Raw genomic sequence first — 23,001 nt, forward strand, 5'->3', positions numbered from 1 at the left:
TTCACCAGTTCCACTCGTGCTATTCACGTTTGGCCCGATCTTCAGTTCATCAGTTCCACTCGTGCTATTCACGTTTGAGTCGAAATTTTCAGTTCACCAGTTCCACTCGTGCTATTCACGTTTGGACCGAAATCTTCAGTTCACCAGTTCCACTTGTGCTATTCACGTTTGGCCCGATCTTCAGTTCATCAGTTCCACTCGTACTATTCACGTTTGAGTCGAAATCTTCACTTCACCAGTTCCACTCGTGCTATTCACGTTTGGACCGAAATCTTCAGTTCCACTCGTGCTATTCACGTTTGAGTCGAAATCTTCACTTCACCAGTTCCACTCGTGCTATTCACGTTTGGACCGAAATCTTCAGTTCCACTCGTGCTATTCACGTTTGGCCCGATCTTCAGTTCATCAGTTCCACTCGTACTATTCACGTTTGAGTCGAAATCTTCACTTCACCAGTTCCACTCGTGCTATTCACGTTTGGGCCGAAATCTTCAGTTCCACTCGTGCTATTCACGTTCGGACCGAAATCTTCATCACGAGTCAGACTCGTGATAATACGGGAAGAGGTTAAACACGTCCGGTAGCCGGAAGCGGAAGAGGAAAGGACGCGAGGCGGTCACGTGTGCACACGCACGGTGAAACAAGTATTGGCGATGGTGGGACACACGTGGTGCGGCCGCGTGTACGCACACGTGTTGACATTGCGTCCGAGCGTAGAGCACGGGACAGGGCCGTTTCTTCGACTGGCTTCCTAATCCGGTTAAAACGATGGCGGAGAGGCAGCTCTGCGGCTGCCTCCATCATTCCTTCTCCGAGGCGTCACCGAGGCCGTTCAACCGTTCTCCAACAGGAATGCCAACTCGAGAATATACCGGGGGGATTTCATATCGAACCTGTTTCCTTCAACCCATCTTCCTCGCCAAGGGAAAGTACATTCGTACACACGATTGCACCTGTTCTCGAAGATTTTCATCGTGGAGAGCACGTTTGGAGGTGTACACGAGATATTGAGATTTTTGCTTATATGATCGTTCCAGATGGATGTTATACGATGTTACGATGAATTACGGCGTAGTTGGTTGTTTCGATTATACGTCGTCGCGATATTTGGTATTTATCGGTTTACCAGTCTCGCGAACCAGTTTGGACAATTTGGATATTTGTGATTCAAATCAGTTTTTATTGTACATAAAACTCATAAAAGTCACGGGTATTCACTGAAATGCAAATTCTGATACGAGCTCGATACGAGTGATTCTGGCTGATTACGTAAAATCTAATTGCATCGATTGCATTACACCATTCTCGTTCACGTCCTCATTCGTTCCGCTGATGATATTATGGAAGCAAGTAGAGCTTAAAAATTTAAATCAAACGATGACTGTTCCCTCCGAATTTAAATGAACCTCGTCGCAAGTTAGTTAGATTGATCTTCAATAAAATTCCATTCAATGTTTTCAATTCTCCGATATTTTTATTTTAAAATTACAAAAATATCGTGCTTAATAAGAGATATCACGGAGAGCGATAATCCAAATAATTAAAAAAAAGAAAAATTACATAACTCAAGGAAGATTAAAAGATTTCTTCACCGCGCATTAAACGAAACAAAAAAAAAAATTATTATTTCCAATTTATCCACATTCTATATTTAACAAAACATTCCGTACGAATAACTGAATAAGCCGAATAACTGAAAAGATCATAACTCAAAAGGTTGCCAAGTTATTTAATTCCTTCATCGGCCATTAAAGACAAATTACGATTCGAAACACGAGATACGTGTTGCGAAAGATGAACGTTAAAAAAAAAAAAAGAAAAAAAGAAAAAAGAACCGACAGATTTGCATCGATGCTCGGCTCAGGCTGCCTCTATTCACAGGTGGCTGACGAAAGGTTCTTCGATAATTGCGAATGCAACCTGTCCAAGCCGACACGACGAAGACCACGATACAAGTCTGTATCGCGACGACGGTTTAATGCGCCACGAAATATCAGCGATATAGGTTTCTCGTTTAACATGAAACGGTATCCACGTAGAGATACTTCGGTCTTAATAACGGCGAAAACGTAGTAAATTGTAAGATGGCTCGAGATTACCGTGAAACGCGTTATTCTTTCGTCGTAACGGGAATCGAATTGTCGGCTTCGTGTTCCGTGTCATTCCTATTCCACTAATTCCGTTCTATTCGGCGAAACAACGTGTATAAATGTCGTCGTTTCAATCGCGAAATCACTACGTGTGCTTGGTAATTGAAACAGTTTTAGATAACAGATAAATGTGTTATCTAATTATTATTTGATAATTTATAATATATATATCGAATCTTGAATGAATTTAAGATTTAATATACCAATTGATGAAATCAAATCTGTTCGGATAAAATAATTCTTCGAATGATGATCGGTGGGGAAAAAAATGATAAATTTGTCGTAAAAACGTGGATTTTAAACAAACAAAGGGATATACATATATACACTTGTTGAGAGAAACGTATTAGAAAAATTAATCATTTTAAAAACGGTTCACGGATTTCGACGCTTTTCTGCATTCGATAATATCTTCATTCGGATAATAATATCTTTGTGAATATTTCTAATTCTATTATCTGAAGGAAACCACAAATACGCGACGAATCTAAAAATTTAAATGACAAGAGTCACAAATTTCGATTCGACTTGCTTCTTCCTTTTTCTTCAATCTCAAAAAATGGCCGATCGGCACAGCATTGGCGTCATCATCCACGATATTACGGGCGCGTGGCCGGCGAAGAAACGGAGGCAGAGAGCTCGTACCGGAAGAGACGTGTCGAGGAGGTTACTGCGGTTCAACCGCCTCTCTCGCTCGCTTTCGATTACGATTCAACCGTTGTATTATTATTTTTTCCCGGGGTGGGAGTGTCTATCGCGTATTATGCGCTCGGTAAAATATTGCCACGCTGACACATCGCGGCCAACGCGGCTGGAAACCCTTTCCTCCCCCTCCCTCTTTGTCGAGCACAATGCGTGGACTCTGAAGAGCGTTCGACGCGTGTGCGCTGTAAACGAACCACTAGAATTGAAATCGACGCATATGGCGAGGCAAGAGCGCACGTGGCCTGCTGGATACGATACGAGAAGCAGTACAACCACGGATTCATTCTCGGAAATTTGACCCGTTTGCGCCCTCCACTTGATCGAAAAGTAACACTGATCGCGTGATTTTTATCTCCGTCTTTTCTTTTTTTAAATTATTTCGAAACTCGAGACTTTCTCTTTTGCGCGCGTGTGTGTGTGTTTTTTTTAAATTTCGTGAAATTTTTTATCTTTAAAATCTGTGAAACAAATTATTACTTTTTAATTCGAAAATTCGGATAAACAAGGAAAGAATTCGATAGATATTTCAACAAGCCTAGTCTCGAATTGGAATTGAATCAATGGTCAAGACGAACGATTCCAAGTGTATCCGACGACGAAAGCGGAAATTCTTTCGTAAAAGGCACCTTCAAGTTCAACAAATTATCATTAGATCTGGTACGTTTTTACAGGTACTTATATAATAACGCAATAACGAACATTTTTAACAATGATGCACCCAATGGACAGGTAGGAAACGAGAGACCAGAGTGGAAGGTTGGAGAGGTCAGCCAAGCGTGGCGACGAGCATCCGCTTCCGCAGGATGTACGATTGTCATTTTCTTTTTCAGGCTTCGACTGTTCTGACCGCCACGATTCATCGAAAACTAATTTCCTTGATCGAAAGGGAACGAATCAAACGTTACCAAAAATCAAATTATGTGCACCATATTTTCTCGATCTAATTTATATATTCTAATAAAATATTAATTTTCCATATCAGATATCTCGATAGAAGCGACGAATTTCGCTCGAAGTAATTTTCTTCTTTCGCGATTAATTTCTTCGAGTCGAATCGAAGATTGGAAGAAAAATGTAATTAAATCAACGCACGAATCGCAACGCTTGAGAACTGAAACAGTTTTGGCGCGTGTCTCTGTTTCACACGGAATAAAATTATCGGCTGATGAAACGGTGAAACAAACAGGAAACGCATACCCGGCTGTAAAGATAGAATCGGTTGAAAGCATAATTTTTGAAACGAAACTCATACCTTTGTCTTTGACGAAGGACAACACATGTCATTGCGAAGATCGCAAAAACGATACCGCCGATCGAATATCATTAGAAACACACGATGTGTGCTTATCGACGTAACTCTAGATGTGTACCGTCTAATCAGGTACAGGTAACCAAACACTCGACATTGCGCGGGGATATACACCTTGTTTGCTCGCTGCACGAATGTGAATCACGGCTTCAAACCGAATTGAGGAACATGATTCGAGGGAAAATTATCGCAAAAAAAAAAAAGAAAAAAATGAAAAATCCCCGGATAGAGTTTCGATAAAAGTATTCGATAAAAGAATAATAATTTGTGAATAAAAATCGGCGGATCGAAAAATGCGATAAAACGTGGTCGTTTGAAAATTACCGTGGAAAATTCTTTTTCCATATTTTTCTTGGGAGCGTGACTATACATAAATATACATACATACATTCCTACACAAGCAAGCATGTATATTTGCATTTTCCACGTGCGTTTCATCGGCATTCTTTCTTTCCCCCGGAATCAAATTCCACGATACCCTCACAAATTGGATGACTCACCCTCGTACGACGCCAAAACTCTCGGCCAACTTGCCATCATTCCGTTTCGATCGCCTTACCTATCAACGCATAACTAAAATCCCTGAAATATAACTCGGCGAATTTCTCTTTAAATTCCATTCCCCTCCGATTCCCCTTATAAAAAGTTAACAAGCTGCTTAGCTGATTCCTTTTGCACAGGCGCATACTTTTTCCTTCCTTCCTTCCACTTCGTTCCTCTAATTAACGCTCAAATTACTCGCGGCACGTGTAAAAGTGCGGTCAAAGCTTATGGCGGAATGCCTGTCATCTCGCTTTATTAGCCGATCACCGATCTACTGTGTTACATGCTTACATGTGGCATGCAAATAAGCTTCATTCTCTTCTCTCTCTCTCTCTCTGCATATCGTTCGTTCCACCGTTTGTAGAACGTCCACTCGTCTCGCACAGAGGAGGCTAAGGCTTGTTCGTTCGCCTTGATGAGGTCGCCTAGTCGCGAAACTCGTTCCAACGCTCGCGGTTATCTTCTGTTCAAAGGGAGGGAAAATAAAATGGAGGTGACGAAAGAACAGAGTGAGCAAGAGTGGTTTCTCTCGTTCGTTCGGACGAATCGGAAGATAATTCCGCTGAGATATTTTTTTCCAGTATTTTGCTTCGAAACGAGAGGAAGAAATACGGGGATGGTTTTGAAAGGAGGAGTTTTTGGAACGGTTGATTGACTTTGTGATGGACACGGTCCATATCAGAGTATAGGTGGTATAAGAAAAGATGGACTCAGAGTTGGCTCGTTGAAAAAGTAACTAGTTAAAAATTTCTAGAATAAAATCAGTTTGATTTAATCGATTATTAAAGTGGTTAAATTTATTCTATTATATCCGACCCGATATTTTTCGTACAATCCTTTTTTGGCATTATTTGCAATTATTATTATTATGTTTTGAACAATTAAATTATCGAAGTAACTTCAACTATTAAATTTTGCCCGTTCCAGACTTAGAATTTGAATTGTTCCCGGTTATAAGTAGAATCGTGTCAATAATTTTCGCGTTTTAAAAAATTATGTAGAATGGAAGACACGTTTGCAAGAATATTGTGTATTAAAATATGAAATTCATTGCTGAATGATAACAAGCGTAATCAAGAATATGGATATCAAATTATTGGAATAATAAGCGTTTTCTATGAATGCTTGAATAGATCATCGTAGACGGAATAAGTAGACACTTGAATATGATGCATATATTTGAATATATATTCACTCATTCATCAACTTCTTTGTAAAAAAAGAAAAATTTTTTGAATCAGCTTGTCTCTGCATATCAATCGATTTAATTTTCTTATTTTCTTGAATTATATTTTATATTATATTTTCTTTTTTTTTTTTCTCTCTTTTTTCGTTCCTTCAATCGACTCTCATCAGCCATTGTACGAAAGAATTTATTGAAATTCTTGCGTTAAAGAGTTAATTCAAATACTCAATTTGAATTCGTTGAAAATCTGGAGAGAGAGAGAGAGAGAGAGAGAGAGAGAGAATTATAAATGCGGTATAAAAGATGGTAAATATAATAGAGTCGCATCTAGGTTAAATGGAGATAGCTTTCTAGGATCGTTTTTCACTCGACTTTTCACAAAAAGTTGCACTATTTACCGGCATAAGTATTACAGAACGAGAGGAGAAGAAGTTATTAGCGGATATAATAACAATAATTTTGCACAATTTCGCCGGGATATTTTCACTTGTTAAGAAGAGAACAATTGGCGATGCACAGAAAATGGTGGATCCAGCGTTCCAACGAATTACGCGGTTTTACAATATTCAGGATTCATGGTTGGAAAGTTTCATAAACAGAGTGCTTTAACCGCGATTCTAAAAATTTATCCGTTTGTCGAGATTTGTTTTACAACAGCGGTTTAATAAAAAGTTATAACTGATTTGAATAATACAAAAATATTATCGTGTTTGATTAACACGAATCTAACAATACCACGTTCACCATAGCCATAAGTTTAATTAATTATATGAAATCAATAAATTTATTCTTTATACGTTTCGTGCTCACTCGCTTATGAGTTACTTTTAGAAGACGACAGTTTCTTACCTGCAACATAAAATAAAACGCGAGATTAGAGAGGATGAAAATTAATCTTATTTTATAGTTGCTCAAAGCAATAGTTACGATCTTTTTCGCAAGAATTTTTTCGAACGAACGAAAATAGAAACCGAAACCGCAAACATTTTAATCGTCCATGGATTATTTTCAACGAATCGGATATTCTTTCGCGAGTTATTTCGTCTTGAATCTTGATGCAAGTTTGACGCTGGTAGCGTGACTAGGGGAAACGAAATTAACTTGTCCATAACCCTTTTAAGGAAGATTATTACAGAGAAAGTTTTCCAATCACGAAACTAAATTTCTTATTTTAGGGAACAAGTGGACTAGTTTCAAAAAAAATTATAATTGAAGGATTTAAATATCACATTCCTCGAAATTACGAGACAGGTGTGTCGAAGGAACACAAAAAGAACTTATCAAAATCTTTCTTACCTCTTTAATCTTTCCTTCAAATTGTTATATATACTCATTCACAGAGTAAAGAAACAGGATTTCATATTGTGTACAAAGTGCAAAAATAATTAACAGTGAAATTACCAAACAAATTGGATATTGAAATTCTTTATTTTCGCAATTTCACCGAAAAATATATTGACTGTGTTAAATAATTAAAAAAAAAAAAACTTCAATTTCTCATACCTTCGATTGTACACTGAAACAAAAAACACGCCGATTCCATACAAGCTTACGAACTGACAAAGTGTTAGAAATCAATTTCATCATCGATTCATCCCCAATTCACATGCCTGTACAATAAATAATATTTAATAATAGAGAATAAAATCATTACGGCTGTTATTATCCCCAATCTTCTAATTAAACCACATCCTGCACGAACAACCGTTCCAATATCACCGCGATATATCGATATACGGACACCACCGTGTGCGTGTGGGTGGAAAATTGACGAGTTCGATTAGCGGCATAGCGATGTTCGAGCCGGCGGCAGGATGATATAAGAGTTTCACACCGATTTATAATCCGAATAAATCATTCAAGAAGTGGGCGTATGCAACGATTTTCACCGTGTTCGGGTTCAACGATCCTCGCGATGCCTCACGCGATCTTGACGAATCTCCACGAGGTGGAGCACTTCCTAGATCCCGTTCGCTTTCTTTATTAATCGTTCTTTATTAATGATCACGATCGTTGCTGCTATATATATACGTGTATATGTAACGTTGAGATATTGAAAAATTATATAAATAAAGAAAGGATAATTTTCTAAGATGTAGATGATTTTTCAACACGAGGCTTCCTTTTTTTAAGAAATCGAAGAGAAGTGATTTTTCGTGTTAAAGAAAAGTGAAATGATACGAGCTTTCCATTTTGGAAACAAAAATTACGATAGAAATGGAAGAAAGGTGTCGAAAAGAAAGTCGAAAATGTAGATTGATAGTACGAGATAGATCCCGATAGAACGATCGAACAAAGACGACTAAACTAATTAAATTAATTAAAAATTCGTGCGAACGTAAAGTTTTGGAAATATAATCGATTCACGAAGCTCGCCATAAATATCTTCCTATTTATTAATTCGTAACAATAATGTTACATTCATTTTTACTGCTGTCGAATTTACAGCTTTCAAATTGCGATATTCAAATTTCGACGATAATTTTCGATTTTCTGCTAGATTTTTAATACAAGTACGATCGCGATATTCTAATTCACGCGTTGTGGGATATCAAATGAAATAGGGCACATCAGGGAAAACAGGAACGACGGAAAGGAGGACGAAGAATGCGGAAAGAGAATGGGAGAAGAGTAGAAAGTTTGTGCAGGGAATAGATTATTAGAGAAAAAAAAGAGCGTGAAAGCTTAGGGTCGTGGAGGAAGTTAGATATCTGGGACTGATAGGGATTCCAGGATCGTTCCTCGCGTTCCTTGCAAATTTATAGAATCTTCATATTTAATCCGCTCGAATGTCGCGGCATCCTACATTTTATTGTTATACATATTTTATTATTACATCAGTAAATTAGCGATAAATTAGTAAATAATATGTATAACGTAATCAAAATAATACAATCCAAATTCATAATTTGTAATAAGCGTATTGGTACTCACTTTTCCGGAATCACTTTTTTCGTAAAAATCTTCTTCAAACATTCGCGAAAAAGGAACTACTCTTTTCTCTCTCAGAATCTACCAGTCATTTATTTATCCTCGTAAAACTCACTCAGTTGCAATTGGACAGAGACACTCTCTTAAAAAAAAAAAAAAATTCCTCTCGTACGTGCATTTAACCGTCCACCGCTGTATCTGATATCCGAAAGGAAACGGAATATTATAATTATCCGAGCGAATCCGAGCTATCTTCATTACGGTGCACATTCGCCGGCCAACATTCGCGCGATTCGGAGCGATAACGAGGAATGCGAGTGCATGCGCACATGATGACAATAGAGTATGTGTAAAAAAAAAAAAAAAAAAAAAAGATTACTCGTAACAAACATGGTAGAACAATGAATGAAAGTCGATTATTACCGAGCCAAGGATAGTTATCTATCGCGGAAGGCGAGTGGTGGCGCATTCCGTGCGTTCGATATCCGCTCCCTCTTCCCTGTTGCTAAAACTTTCGAATTTCGCGTCTGAATCTGCTCCAAGAGATTCCTATCTCTTCTCGATTACGATTATGTATTTTCTGATGACAATTCGAAACGTCAATTTTATTTTATAGGACTTGGGATATTTATAAAAATATATATATATATGTGTATGTATGTAGGATAAGGGAAAATTTGAACGTGTGTGTTGAACAACAAAATAGAATGAATTAAGATACCAATTATGAAGTGTATGTATATCTGGTGAATTTCTCGAACAAAATTGCACGCGTGTTTCTGGATCGCGTGTCTGATAATAAGAGTCGTTATATTTTTTACGTGTAATAATATTTTTGCTTCCTCTTCGCGATGTGGAAACCGACGAAAATTGGTTAAAGCGGTTATTCAATCCTTTAATTGCAACAATGCGGATCGTGTGGCTTGATAAACTGGCTTTCCGTACCAAATAAATGAAACTTTTTTAGAATTTAGAATTTCGCGAGTGCTTTTTTCGAGAGTGCGTTTCGAGATGCTACTACAACAACAAAGTGATGCCGGCCAGAGATATACCGTATTCAGACACGGGAAGAAGAGGAAGAAAAAGAAGAAGTTTTACCGTATGCACGTGTTGCAAGAATTTTCTTCTTTTAATTAACGTTTCCTTTTAGAGACGCTTGTTAACCGTTATAATTAACTTTTTCCAGAAAAAGCTGATGATTTTTCGTTCCTTTGTTCGGAGCATCTGCTTCTTTAACGATTCAACATTTACCAAAAAAAAAAAATAATAAAAACTTCAAAATGAAGTGTAAAGAGAGAGAAAAGAAGAAAACCTGCAACATTGGCGCAAATTTAACCTATATAAACGCCTACTTCTCGCCACTGTACTCCAGTGCGACAAGGATTAATTGCAAGATTAATCGACCCCTGTATATTACACAATGAAATTACCGAGATATCGAAGGTTGAACGACCCGACATCGTCGATATTAAACGATGTCATTGTTTCGCCACCGTGTATATGTGACGTCTCGGAGCAAGAACACTCGAACGATAAAAATAAATAATCGACGTCAAATAGAGATTTATCTTTGCTCACGTAAGCATATAAAACGATCGCGTAATTGCGACTAGTTCTTTACGCGTTTGTTTCCTTGCCTCCGTTTACCAACCACTCCGATCGATAAAGAGAGGAGCTCGTGGGAAAAATGGGTAGTATTATCTCATACCATGAGATTGCGAATATTTCGATCGCAATGAAAATTCAATTCCTCGAGCCAACCTCCACTTTGCTCGAGTTAATTAACTTTTTATATTGAAATGAAATATTAATGAGATCGTGGAGGGCACGTAATGAAAAAAAGATGAGGGGGCGCAAAGAAGGCGAGATTCGTGTCCCCCTGCGAATTTTCCCGTATTTTCGGGCTTTTAATTTGTTGTAAATTATTCGATATAAGTTGTACTTTTTTTCGTCCAACGTTACAATGTTTCATCGCGATAGATATAAAGACAATGGAAATATTGCGTTATTTATAAAATAAATTGTCCATTAAGATACGAGAAAACGATGTTATAAAATATCGGTAACGATGCCTTTCTCGTAATTCATTCTATAATTGCTGTATAATAAAAGAAAATTTATATCCCACTTCGAATCCATTTTATATATATATATATATATATACTCGAACACGTTTGATTTTATGGATTTTTCAGACTTTTATGCTGATTTTAATTTGCGCGGACTAAAAACAGAAACGATTTTTTTTAATCTTAATCTTCGTTTTCTCCCGAATTCGGCAAGTAGGAATAACGCTGGAATTAAACACGAGCCTGCTGTTTTTTTCAAGTGGTGAAAAGAGATTCGAGTCGCGCCAATATCGTACATTTTATTCCGATAGATTGTATCTTCTGATCAAATCTTTTCTTTTTTTTTCGACTTGTTTTAACGAATATCTTATTACTCTAATTAAGATCCTTCGTTTAGAATGTGTGAAACATTCGTGAGAATTAAAGTTCTTCTTTTCGAAGTGAAAATGAATTATATCCGAATCTTTAAAATCTTCTGAAAAAGTATAAATCGAGGCCTTCTTACTCAAAAATTAAAAAATGCCCAAAAAGGCACTTATAAAAGTTGAAATATATATCTTGAAAAAATATATGCATCTTTAAGAAAAAAAAAAAAAAAAATACTCACTAGAGAAGATCTTAATTTAGGAGTACATAGTATATGTACGAACGTAACCTACTAAGCTCTTGGATTTTTTATCACGTCGTATAAACGATACAAATAAACAGTTAAAAAGCTTCCTCGAAATATGTGTATATCTTCGCGTTGATTGTTTCAGGTCAACAAGGTAATAAAAAATGCACCGTTATTTCAGTGAGCAAAGTTTGTCGCTTCGTTAAAATTTATTTCGTAGAGTCTTTATCCAAGAATAAATATGGCGTATGCACCGATCAACTGGTCAATCATATATAATAATTTGCGTATGGCTACTACTCGCAGCAGAAGGCTACTCGAAAAATAAAGATTGAAAGCCTACCTTGAAGTCGAGGAATCGATCTCTGATCAGATTGTGTTGATTAATCGTCGAGATTGGATAAGAAAAAAAAAACTCACTGCTCCAAGGAAAAGAAAGCAGTCGGTGATTAAGGGAAAAGTAAAAGGAATTAACGTGGAATTTTTTACATCCAAGAATGTACGTATGTTTCCTCGTACGACCGACAATGAAAGGAAACTCTGCATGAATTATTAAGCTGTTTTTCCATGATACTTGGCTGGATTATGACTTGGAAATCAATTTTATATATATCACAGAAAAGAACTCGACTCGTTTGAATTGAAAAATCTTTTGACGAGAAAATAATTTTAATTTTAATTTTAATAAAAAAATTTAATCTATGCAGAAGTGGGAAGATATATTCGAATAAGCAAATTAAAAAAAATATGGATATTATGATATTATGATTGAAATTTTCCTTGTCATAGTTAATAATAAAATAATCTCAGATTAAAGGAATTTTTTTGGTTATTGAATATTCATATAAATTCGTATTTTTTTTCTTGGAAACAAATTTTTGAAAAAACATTACAAAATTATTACATTTCACGCTTAATACACGTGTCGCGAGTCGCAAAACATAACTATAATTATAGATCGGATCTAACGTTGTTCCGTTTGGTAAAAAAAAAAAAAAGAAAAAAAGAAAAAACGTTAATCATCTAATGACGGGCAATAAAAACCTTTCGTGACCCATTTCATTTTCTTTGTTTTGAAATATTTGAAGTCAACATTAGGTAAGGAGAAACAACATCTAGACAACAATGACAGAAATGAAAATAAAAGTTTCTAGGAAAAAGTATTGATGACTCGTCGTACAATCACGCGTGTTAAATACTTTATTTATTACAACTAGAATATTCGTGTTTCTTAATTCATTTTTAAAAATAAAATATTATATTATGTAAAAATAAAGAAGTAATTAAGCAAAGATTAAAAGAACGTTGTCTGCCCATTTTCATTAAGAATGATTCAATTGCAAAAGAGATTATTTTACTATTATAAAAGAGAATTTTTCTAAATAGAAATAGAAAATACTATAACACTTAAAAAAAATTATTACAACATTTATTGATTGATTTATAATTTACAACTCGTCAAATTTTTAATAACAAAATTAATCGAGTGGTGCAAGAGGGGCCTTTCACACGCGTGCGTGGACCCACGCGCGCACGCCCTTTCTTGCACGTACGCACCCCATGCTCTTACGTAACTGCTCATCGTGTCAGATGCGTCTCTATCGATATTTCGGGCAGGAATAAAAAAAAAAAAAAAAAGAGTAAACGAGAAAATGAAACTTCGTTACAACCGGTTATAGCATCTCCACGATTTTCTTTAATTGCATGGCGCAATCTCTAGTGGTTGGCCACCGCCGTGTTACTCGAGTTTCCATGCTCGTTCGAAGAAGGCAATTATAATTAAAAAGAAAAAAAAAAAAAAAAAAAAAGATTGCTCTCCGTTCGATATCGATGGCAGGAATTTCGTTAATTTTTTAATTTTCATTTCTTTCTTTCTTTCTTGAGAGGGGAAATTCGTAAAATTCTTTGATCTATCGGATCTATCTTTTTATGATTTACAACGTGGATGGAGTTTCGTGAGGTAAAAAAAAAAAATTAGGTCGAGTTAAGTACGAGTTAATAATAGAAAGGTTTGGTTTATGGTTCCCCTTGTTATAGATTACGCCATGTGATTTTGTGGGTCGAATGTGACGGTAGGTAACTCTCAGAAGCGATTTCGTTTTGAATTGTTACGAATGATGACATAAATCTCTTTTAACTTTTTGTATTCGGCTTGGATCGTGACTGCGTTTTTATTAATATTTTTTTAGAAGCACACAAAAGGTAGCGTAATATGTTGTTTTCATAAAACTCTGTATCTTACAAAAATGTATATTATATAAAATTATTATTTATCAATTACTTGCGACATAATGACATAAATGACATAATTACGTTCCATTATAATAAATAGACTAACATATATGTGAATATAATATTTAGAAATAGATTGGATCAAATGTCAAACTGCATAACTTGTACCATCGAATCATGCAAAGATAAACGCTTATGAACGGAATATTTTTCACTTTTTTCTTTTTTTTTTTTGTTTCTTATCTATCTTACGATAAACTTTAATAAATTATTTAAAATGCACTTTGAACGCATAAATTATTCACTTAAAAAAAAAAAAAAAAAAGAAAGAAAAACAAAACGAAAAAGAAAATATTTATAAATTAATCACATCCAATATCTCATTTGCATTTAATCACGCCACACGAGTTTGTAATACCATCTATCTACGCGAAGATGAATACTTCCGTATCATGGAAATTATGCAACGATACAAATGTAACCTTCTACAAATCGTCCGAAGTCGTATTACTACCGTCAGTATGGAAATTGTATTTAATTGCGATCGATTTTATCGACAGTGTTGCGAAGCAGCCAATAGAAACTTCGAAGCCTGACTCAACCACAGGGTGGTTGTGAAATCAACGAATAACGATTTCACCGACCGAGAACGTCAGAAGCTTCGAAGAAGCGATCCAGCGGTGAATTCGTGGTAAGCAAGAAAGAAAGAAAGGAAGGAAGGAAGGAAGGATCAAAGTATGCGAGAAAAACGAGTATCGTATTACGTCATATATTATCGTAAATTACCACTCTCAATAAAATTTAACTCTCTGAAATTTTCTATTTTCCCAATTAAAATATAATTTCTTTCCTCGCGAGGAATTTAACGAAGAAACGATATTTTTGCATTTTAATGATGTAACCTGGCATGATTTGAGTTAAGATAAATGGAAAATTTGATATCGTGAATTTTCGATTTTTTTTTTTTATTTACTCTTTTAAGTAAATGAAAGGAAAAAGAATAATATAAAGTTGTTGAAACAATTAGAAGGAATTTATCCGTTTCAAAATTAAATTAACACGCGAGCGAGATAAAATAAGAGGGGAAAATATAAATTTAAAACAAAGCAAACAAAGATTATGCCGCGACGATAATTATCATGGATTATCATCGATTTATTTTCAAAATGAAAGATTCATTATCGCCGTACGGAAAAGCAAATCGAATTTATTACATCGTTCAAGAGGCAGTTTCGTATAAAACTATCGATGGAGGGTATATAAATAATTCACTACCACAATTAATTCAATAGATGTTTTACGACACTGAAATTGAACTTTGGAGAAGAATCATCGTTAGATTTTAAAAGTAGCGCATTTATATGCGTCTGTTCCACACAAATTCGTACATGCTCGGAAACAATGTTCACGCGGATCGAATAATGATACTTTACTGAATCGTTACTGGAACTGTCGACACTCGTTTATTTCCGTAACGTCCACGATCCATCCATGTATATACTTTATATCACAAGCAGAACTAATGCATGAACTATTCAAATATATACATAAATATAAGTTTAAGATAAAGTAAAAGTGTCGTAAATCAAATCAAGTAAAAGAAAAAAAAATTTGAAGAAATATTTATATATGCAAATATTTATATTGCATGTCATATAAAATAAAAGAAAAATTTTGAAGTTTAATCTTTTTAAAAAAAATGGAATATCAAAATTAAGAATCGTTCACTTCGACTCAATCGTCGCAAAATATGTATAAATCAAATCGACACGAGAATACACCGATTTCACAAAAGACTCATCTCTCATCACACAAATTCGTGAATAAACTCGTTGGATTGTTAAATAAGGCAGGTATAATCTCACAGGCCTGGACTACTCTCACCGATAATCGAAATGCATCCCGTCATAATTATATTCATCGGTGTATAGGCTGCCCTTCGATTTTCGCCTGGCCGATGTGAATTTAGCTTTAGAGCCACGTGCGAGCCTGATGTATGGCCAAGCAGTGTATACAAGTGTATTAATGTATTCTCGAACGATCCAATGAAGAGTTTATCATAGACATTGAAACGGACAGGCACTTAAGTCTGTGCTCAAACTTTTCGACATCGATCTTCGAGAATCTTTCCATAATAAAATTTTAAATTAGGTCATAATCTCATAAATCAATATCAGATACACCGAATTAGAGTTATTTTTTAAATGATGAAAGATGAAAAATTTTTCACAAGTGAAAGGATCTAAGGATTTAAAAGATTCAACCACAACTAATATCATATCATTTACAAGACTTCAAAAAAGCATTCAACTCCGTTATCAACGTATAATCAAATTAACTCGAGGGGTTAATTTTAGAATTAAACTCGAAGCATTAAACCCTTAAATTTTCTACCTATTTCGTGTGAACACTTTATATACGTATATAGCGAGCGTTACTATCTGACTTGCATACATTATCATCATCGTTTCACGCACACACGTGGACACAGTATCGTCGTCCATAATCTCGTGTAACACGTCTTCCTTCTGAAGACGAGGAGAGACGAGGACGCGTCAAACGCGCGGAGTAAGATTTCTCGTACAATTAAATTGCGGCGACCCTTGAACTCTGACGCTTCACGCGGCGCATAATGCACGCGAGACCTAATATTTGTACAGATTACATAAGACGTGACGAGAGGGAATCCGGTTTACAGATTCGTGTCCAACGGATTATTCGACGATGTGTAACTGGTCGACGCGAGAACCTTGGATAAAATCGCTTTGACCGTTTCGAAATTTTTTTCCTTTCAATTTTTAATTCGAATTAATTTTTCGATCGATCGTTCGTATTCAATTTATTTTTGACTACGTTGAATGGTTCGTTGTTTTCTTTTCTTTTTTTCTTTTTTCTTTTTTCTTTTGTACAAAGTATTCTTTGAATACAAATAGTGCATTTAGAATTCCATGAATAGAACATCTGTCTCGTAAAGAACTTTAATCAATGCTAAGATTCTAAAAGCATACTTTCTCAGAAGTCAAGTTGTAATACATCATGGTTCATTCTATTTGTTTAATGTATACTTACAAAACGGACAGGAGATAAAATAAAAATATTTATCCACGTCTATACGTAATAAAAAGATTAGCTTAAAAAAGGAAACTTGTACGTCAAACATCTTGTATTGAATTTCAGTTTTTAAATTCGGACAATTTTTTTCTTTTTTAAATATATATCAAAAAATGTTATTAATAATTGTTTAAAAACAAGATTTAGATTTAATCGAGTTTCTACAAAATAAATTAAATACAATGAAAATATTAATTTGAGATTAGTTTCTATGTAATGTGAATCATTCGTTCTCCAATTAAGGCACATACATCAAAACTTTTAATTTAAGATATTAATTTAGAAATCTCGAATTACGAGAGGTACGAGATGTAATAAAATGAAACAAAACAAAATTTACAAAGTTAAGTTCTTTCTCTTTAAAGTCTTTAACTCGTGTCTTATAATCTTAAAAAAAAAAAAAAAAAAGAAGGTTTCGTTCTTCTGACTTTGATGCAATTTATCGCGGCGAAAGTATCGATATAAAAAAAAAAAAAAAGAAGATCGATTAACATTGATGCCACTTCTTGAATTTAGATCCGCATTTTTCTTTCTTTTTTTTTTTTTCTTTTTTTTACGACTGATAGAAATTAAAATGCATCGCATTGTACGACCACGCATAAATCAAACACGTCCCCTTTACTAACAAGGCTCGACAGAAGTAGGTCGTCTGCTTCTCGTATTGATGCGTTTTATTAAATCGCGATATACCGCGATCTATAGATGAAAGTAACACAACTTTAAAACATATAGCATTAAAATTGTCCTTTGCATCCGGATATTAATCTTCCACGGTCCAGCTGCCTAAATGGTCGAGAATGGAAAGAGAATTTCGTCGTGAAATTCTTCGAAAGGAATTTTTATTTTTGTTTTCGAAACAATTGTAATTTTTCATTTCAATCGACTTTAAATTAAATTAAAAACTAAAAATAATATATTTTTGAAACTTTTTCAGACTTTTTTCAAACAAGTCTTAGACCAAAGATGTAATTGTGGGCGAGGGGAAGATTAAAGTCATTTTCTTCGTTTAAAACGATAATTCTTTTTTTTTTTTTGTCACAAATTATTACTAAATTTCAATCGATCGATAATACGGATACGTTTGATCATCGCGTGTAAAATAAATTCTCGAATAACAAAGGATTACAATTATCAATTGGCAAAAGTTGGATCAACTCGGTTCTACCACGAACGCCACGAGTCGAACAATGCGAAAGATAATGATCGGGCATCGGACGAATAATACGGCCATTCACGATCAATGCACCATGGAAAATATTTTCTTTGGCAGAAGTGCGGCATTGACATCACCGGTGATTTACTGAAATAACACATTGGATCGGTGCATGCGAGAAGTCCCGATCGTTTCCGCGTACAAATACCACCGGTTGTTGATCGACCAGCGACTTGTAACACGGCCGAGTGTATTGGAACACGCGGGTTTATTTCCGTCGAAACGTAGTGCAAACGACCTGTAACGTTGTAATACACGCTCGATCCAACTGGAGAACGTAATGGAATTTGCGCGAATCAGGCAACTGTGGAAAATGCGCTCGACCAAAACCGATTATACCGATAATTAAAGAATTAGAAACTGTGCATTCTGCAAGGCTAGATCAAATGTACAATTCTATATAACGATAAGATGTTAATAATATGAAAACCAAGAAAACCATTTTTCATCTCGAATTTATTCAATGGATCTCTTCTTGAAATCTTCTTCTTCTCGATTTTTATTTTATCTCGAGCTTAACGAGTCTTCTCTCCGCAACATGCGAATTAATTTCGAGTAAGAGTGTACTTAGCAGTGCATTTGTGTTAAGTTGTTCGAGAAATATATTCGCAAAAATTAGAATTTTCATTCGCTCGATGAGTTTATTTCTTTGGAATCGTTGGGATTCCAAAGAAAAGATTATTTTCTCTCGCACATAAGATCACTCTTCCTCTCGCACGGTCGATTTCATTTCTTCTAAAACGTTCATAAACGAAGGAAATTCTAAATACATTTCAAATAACACTTTTCGTTCAATTCGATAGATTTCTTCCTTCTCTGGAAAAATTATTCTCTCTCAAACATTATTCTCTCTTCGATCGTAAAATTCATATTCTCCTTTTTTCTCTTCCTCCGTCGATTTAATCTTTTCGTCTCGCAAATAGCGCGAATAAGAGAAAAAAATTCCAAAATCATTCTCTCCTCTTTAAATATATTCCATCGTCATTTCGTTCATCCTCCTTCACGATTTCTAGATTTAATAACTAAATCCTCTCCTTTCAATTCGATCAATTAAAACAACAAATTGCAAACTTCCATCCTCACATTTCCATCCGTCATCCAAATTACGCATCAAAGCCTTTTCGAATCCATTCGCGTAACCTCGAAATCGTCGATCGATCTCCTTCCCCGAGCCTTGATCTTGCCGGGTGAAAACTAGTTTCGCAAGAACGGCCAAGTCACGCCTTCGCGCTTCCGTATTTCTCGATGCAGATTAGGCGTTGGCCTAAGAACACCTCTCTCTCTCTCTCTCTCTCTCGGCTCGCGTATTATTTCGTCTAATACGAGCTTGTGCCCAACGACACGTGTATAATTTGCTTACGCGGTAAGGAAAAAGGGGAGGAAGAGGAAGAAAAACGCGGAAGGAACGGACGATGTAGATCCATCGAGATTATTATATAGTTCGTGTTATTATGGATCGAGGAAAAAGGTTTTTAAACTCCATGGAAACGTGGAAGATATTTGACGTTTAGAGCTACTTTAGAGAAAGGAGATTGGGCGAAAAAATTGGATTTTAATTTCTCCGTTAAAAATCGATTTGAGAAAATGAGAAAATTTTCAGTTTTCCAGAGTTGATATTGATAATTTTTCGATCGATCCTTCGTCTCGAGAAATGAAAGAGATTTGAAAAAGAAGAAAGATTAAAAGAGAACGAAAAATTATTATCAAAGACACTGTTAGAAGTACATGGTAAAGATAAGAATCAAGTTTTGCTTGGATATGAATGGGAAAGATTCGAGTCGAAATTTCATTCATTCAGAAAATTAGGAAAAGAAAAGAGACGGAGAAAAAACGAACGTGTCTTATTTCACTGACCACCGTTTCCTGTTCCTCCTCGATTCCTCCTCGACGCGTACACGCGTGCACGTACGTACGAGCAGAGTCCGCGAAAATTTCTTCGTGTCTTGCATTCATTTCCGGCCAGACTCGGTTCGAATTGTAATTACTCGACATTCCTCGCGGAATCGCAGAGGTGTATTGTTGAAAAATAATACGATGAGTAACGGTGTGCAGATTCGGTCGATTTAGATACCGTTATTTTTCCGTGAAAAGCATTATCGTCCAGTCCTTTTACACCTTTCTTCCTTTTCAATTAATTCTTACCGCTTGTTACACCACCACGAACATTGATTTAATACAAGTAGTAAATTTAATTCACAGATTTGATTTACAGTCGGAATACTCGTGAATTCTGTTAAGTAATCTCAAAATGTTACAAATAAATTAATGGTATTAATTAATTATAAATTAATGGATAAATTCAACTGACACGTAATCTTTAACTATCTCACTCGTGCCCATGATAATGATAATAATAATAATAATAATAATAATAACAATAATATAAATAGAATAGGATGAAATTAACGTATCGTTAATGGATGCACGTAGTAATTGCATATTAATTGTCCAAGTATTTATCTTGCGCTTAAGCACTCGTAAATAAATAAAAACCTGTAGTTTCAAAGGTCTTTACCATCTTCGGTCATCGGTATAAATTACTTACTCGAACAAGAAACACTTGACATTTGATGAGAGAGGTAAGGGATGAGAGACAACGAGTCTCTCGATAACGTATCGAAACAAGAGGAAATTATTAAAGTAGAAATTAACGCTTCTTTTTCTTTTTCTATCTATGTGATTGCGAAATGAAATCAAGGATGAAATTCGGCGAGGCGTGACACAGCGTGATCGTAGATCTCTCGACAAAACGAGTGATTTCAAATGGAGCAAAATTTTCTCTCTTCTTCGAGAGATAATCTTTGAAAAATCTTTTTATCGTCATCGTGTTTCATTGTTAAACAAATTAATAGAGAAGAAGTATTCGACGAGTATTCGAATTTGCAATTATTAATTTTTTTCTTCTTCTTCTATTATTATCCAAAGAATTTAATTTAATTTTAATGTCGTGCCAAACCAACTTTTCGTTTAATAACTTTTCACATTATATATTTCACGTTTAACCATCTAACCAAATCGAATCACAGTGCGTGAATAATACGAAATGATCTCTCGCGTATATCTCATTCATTCGTTCATTCATTCATTACTTGGATTACTTGGAATTTACGTTGTAAAAGCGCAAAGGGAAGAAGAAGAAGAAGAAGAAGAAGAAGAAGAAAAGCAAGCTACGAATATCGAAACGTTACGTTTGAAAAGGAAAAATTTAGGAAAAGATAGATCGTTAACTTGTTCCGCTACGCGTGAAGGATGATTATAGAAAGAAGTTTACGAGGAGAAACGGTATGCTACATCCACAAGATGCGCGCATTACGATGACCTAGCAAGATGAATTGCAAATTCGTGGCACTTTGTAAGACAGAAATAGAGTTTCAACCAGATGAGAATGTCCACGGACTAAATACCGCGGAAACATGCGTCTGCGCCCCAAATTCGAGAGCCAAATAAAGAAATAGAGCGTGAAACGATCAGATAAATATATAATTGATAATTATTTGGAGGATATCCGTTTTATCTCTATTGTTGATCCGCGTTAATTATCTTATTGTATATATCGTGTTCTGTATTCTCAGATAACAATCCTTGCATTTTTACGTACGAGAGACGAAACGAAGATGCAAAAACGTGATAATCATATATCATAATCTTTGGAAATTTATTAAACTTTGATGAAATTTGTGAAAAATCATTTTTTAAATTAGAAGAAATCGTTGATTTTATTGTATTTATTTGCAGAATTTGAACAAAATACGAGATATTCCGCAACAGAGAAAACAAAGGCGTTAAACATTATTGACCGAGACATTTGCGGTTTCGAGACTTTCTCGCTTATCCAGACGTGCAAAAGCAACAGGAAAAGCTATCACTATTTGACATACTTTCCATGCGAAAGAAAAAAAAAGAAAAGAAAAAAAGGTTCAACCGCGAACCTTTGACGAGAAATAAGTTGCAAAAGTGAGAGTAAAAAAAATCCATCGTGATCTTTCTCCAAGTCTAGCTAAGGTATAAATTTTCCTTCGTTTTATCATATATATTTTAATTCATATTTCACAAATTTTTACACGTTTCTACCATTTATTCCTCCTCCTTTGATTTACACTTGTCTCAACTGGCACAAGTTGAAGTTGCTTTAATCCAGTTCGCAGAAATTAGAGCATACAGTTACGCAACATTATGCAAATTAACCAAGAATAACCATACAACACTTTCCATCTTCGTTATTTCGAAAGACGCTTCAAGAAAGATCGAAAAAAGATCGACTTTTGGAAAAAAGAAAGAGGTGATCTTCGCAATTGATACATCAAAAGTGAAAAAAGTAAAAAAATAAAATTATCCGTCGAATGAAATGCATAAGTCGCGTTAGCAATACGTCATACGTTAAATCAATAAAGGAACACAATCGCTAAATAATTACAAGGCAAAATGAATACGAGGTGACGATTAGCCGCTTACGGCATAAAATTTCCTCTGAAGAAGGATCAAAGTAAAAGGTTATGCACGCGGGCAATAACGAGTATGGTTATTCAGGGATAGCGATGCGCTTATGCAAGGACAATGGATGCAACGTGTCAAGGATGATGGAAAACGATCACAAATCGACGAAACGTTCTATGCGCGGAGTTTCACCGGTGAAATGCAAAACCATTCTTACGCGGCAGGCCACTGAAAGTGGCCGGTGAAACCGTCTAACTTCCACTAATAAACACTTTCGTGTATATTTACAATACCCGGCTATCTTGAACCAGATGTGTGTCGTAGGGGGTTCGTCTTCGATGGGATGTGTGTCGCCCGTTTTCTAAAACTTACGTTCCTAATCCTTGCGTATTCCTCCTGTATTTATGATTTCTTTTTTATCTTGGCATCGAAATTTAAAATTTTGTATCCTCTCGTCGAAACAAAATCCATCCTTCATTCTCTCGAATTGTCATTTCGCTCGAGG

At 35.4% G+C, this 23,001-nt stretch overlaps 1 protein-coding gene and 1 long non-coding RNA gene across 4 annotated transcripts in view; one reads left to right on the top strand and one right to left on the bottom strand.

Moving 5' to 3' along the window:
- The window catches only part of jvl (javelin-like), an 82,345-nt gene that overhangs the window by 41,705 nt on the left and 17,639 nt on the right, over positions 1-23,001 (bottom strand). The window lies entirely within an intron of this gene.
- LOC147658262 (uncharacterized) lies at positions 2,999-3,833 on the top strand. Its single transcript, XR_015290898.1, has 2 exons — positions 2,999-3,512; positions 3,585-3,833. It is a non-coding gene; the product is annotated as an uncharacterized LOC147658262 (long non-coding RNA).

The sequence above is a fragment of the Apis florea genome, unplaced genomic scaffold, assembly GCF_048593485.1.
Source record: "Apis florea isolate Af1SG1 unplaced genomic scaffold, ASM4859348v1 contig_2293_pilon, whole genome shotgun sequence".
NCBI classification, from domain to species: domain Eukaryota; kingdom Metazoa; phylum Arthropoda; class Insecta; order Hymenoptera; family Apidae; genus Apis; species Apis florea.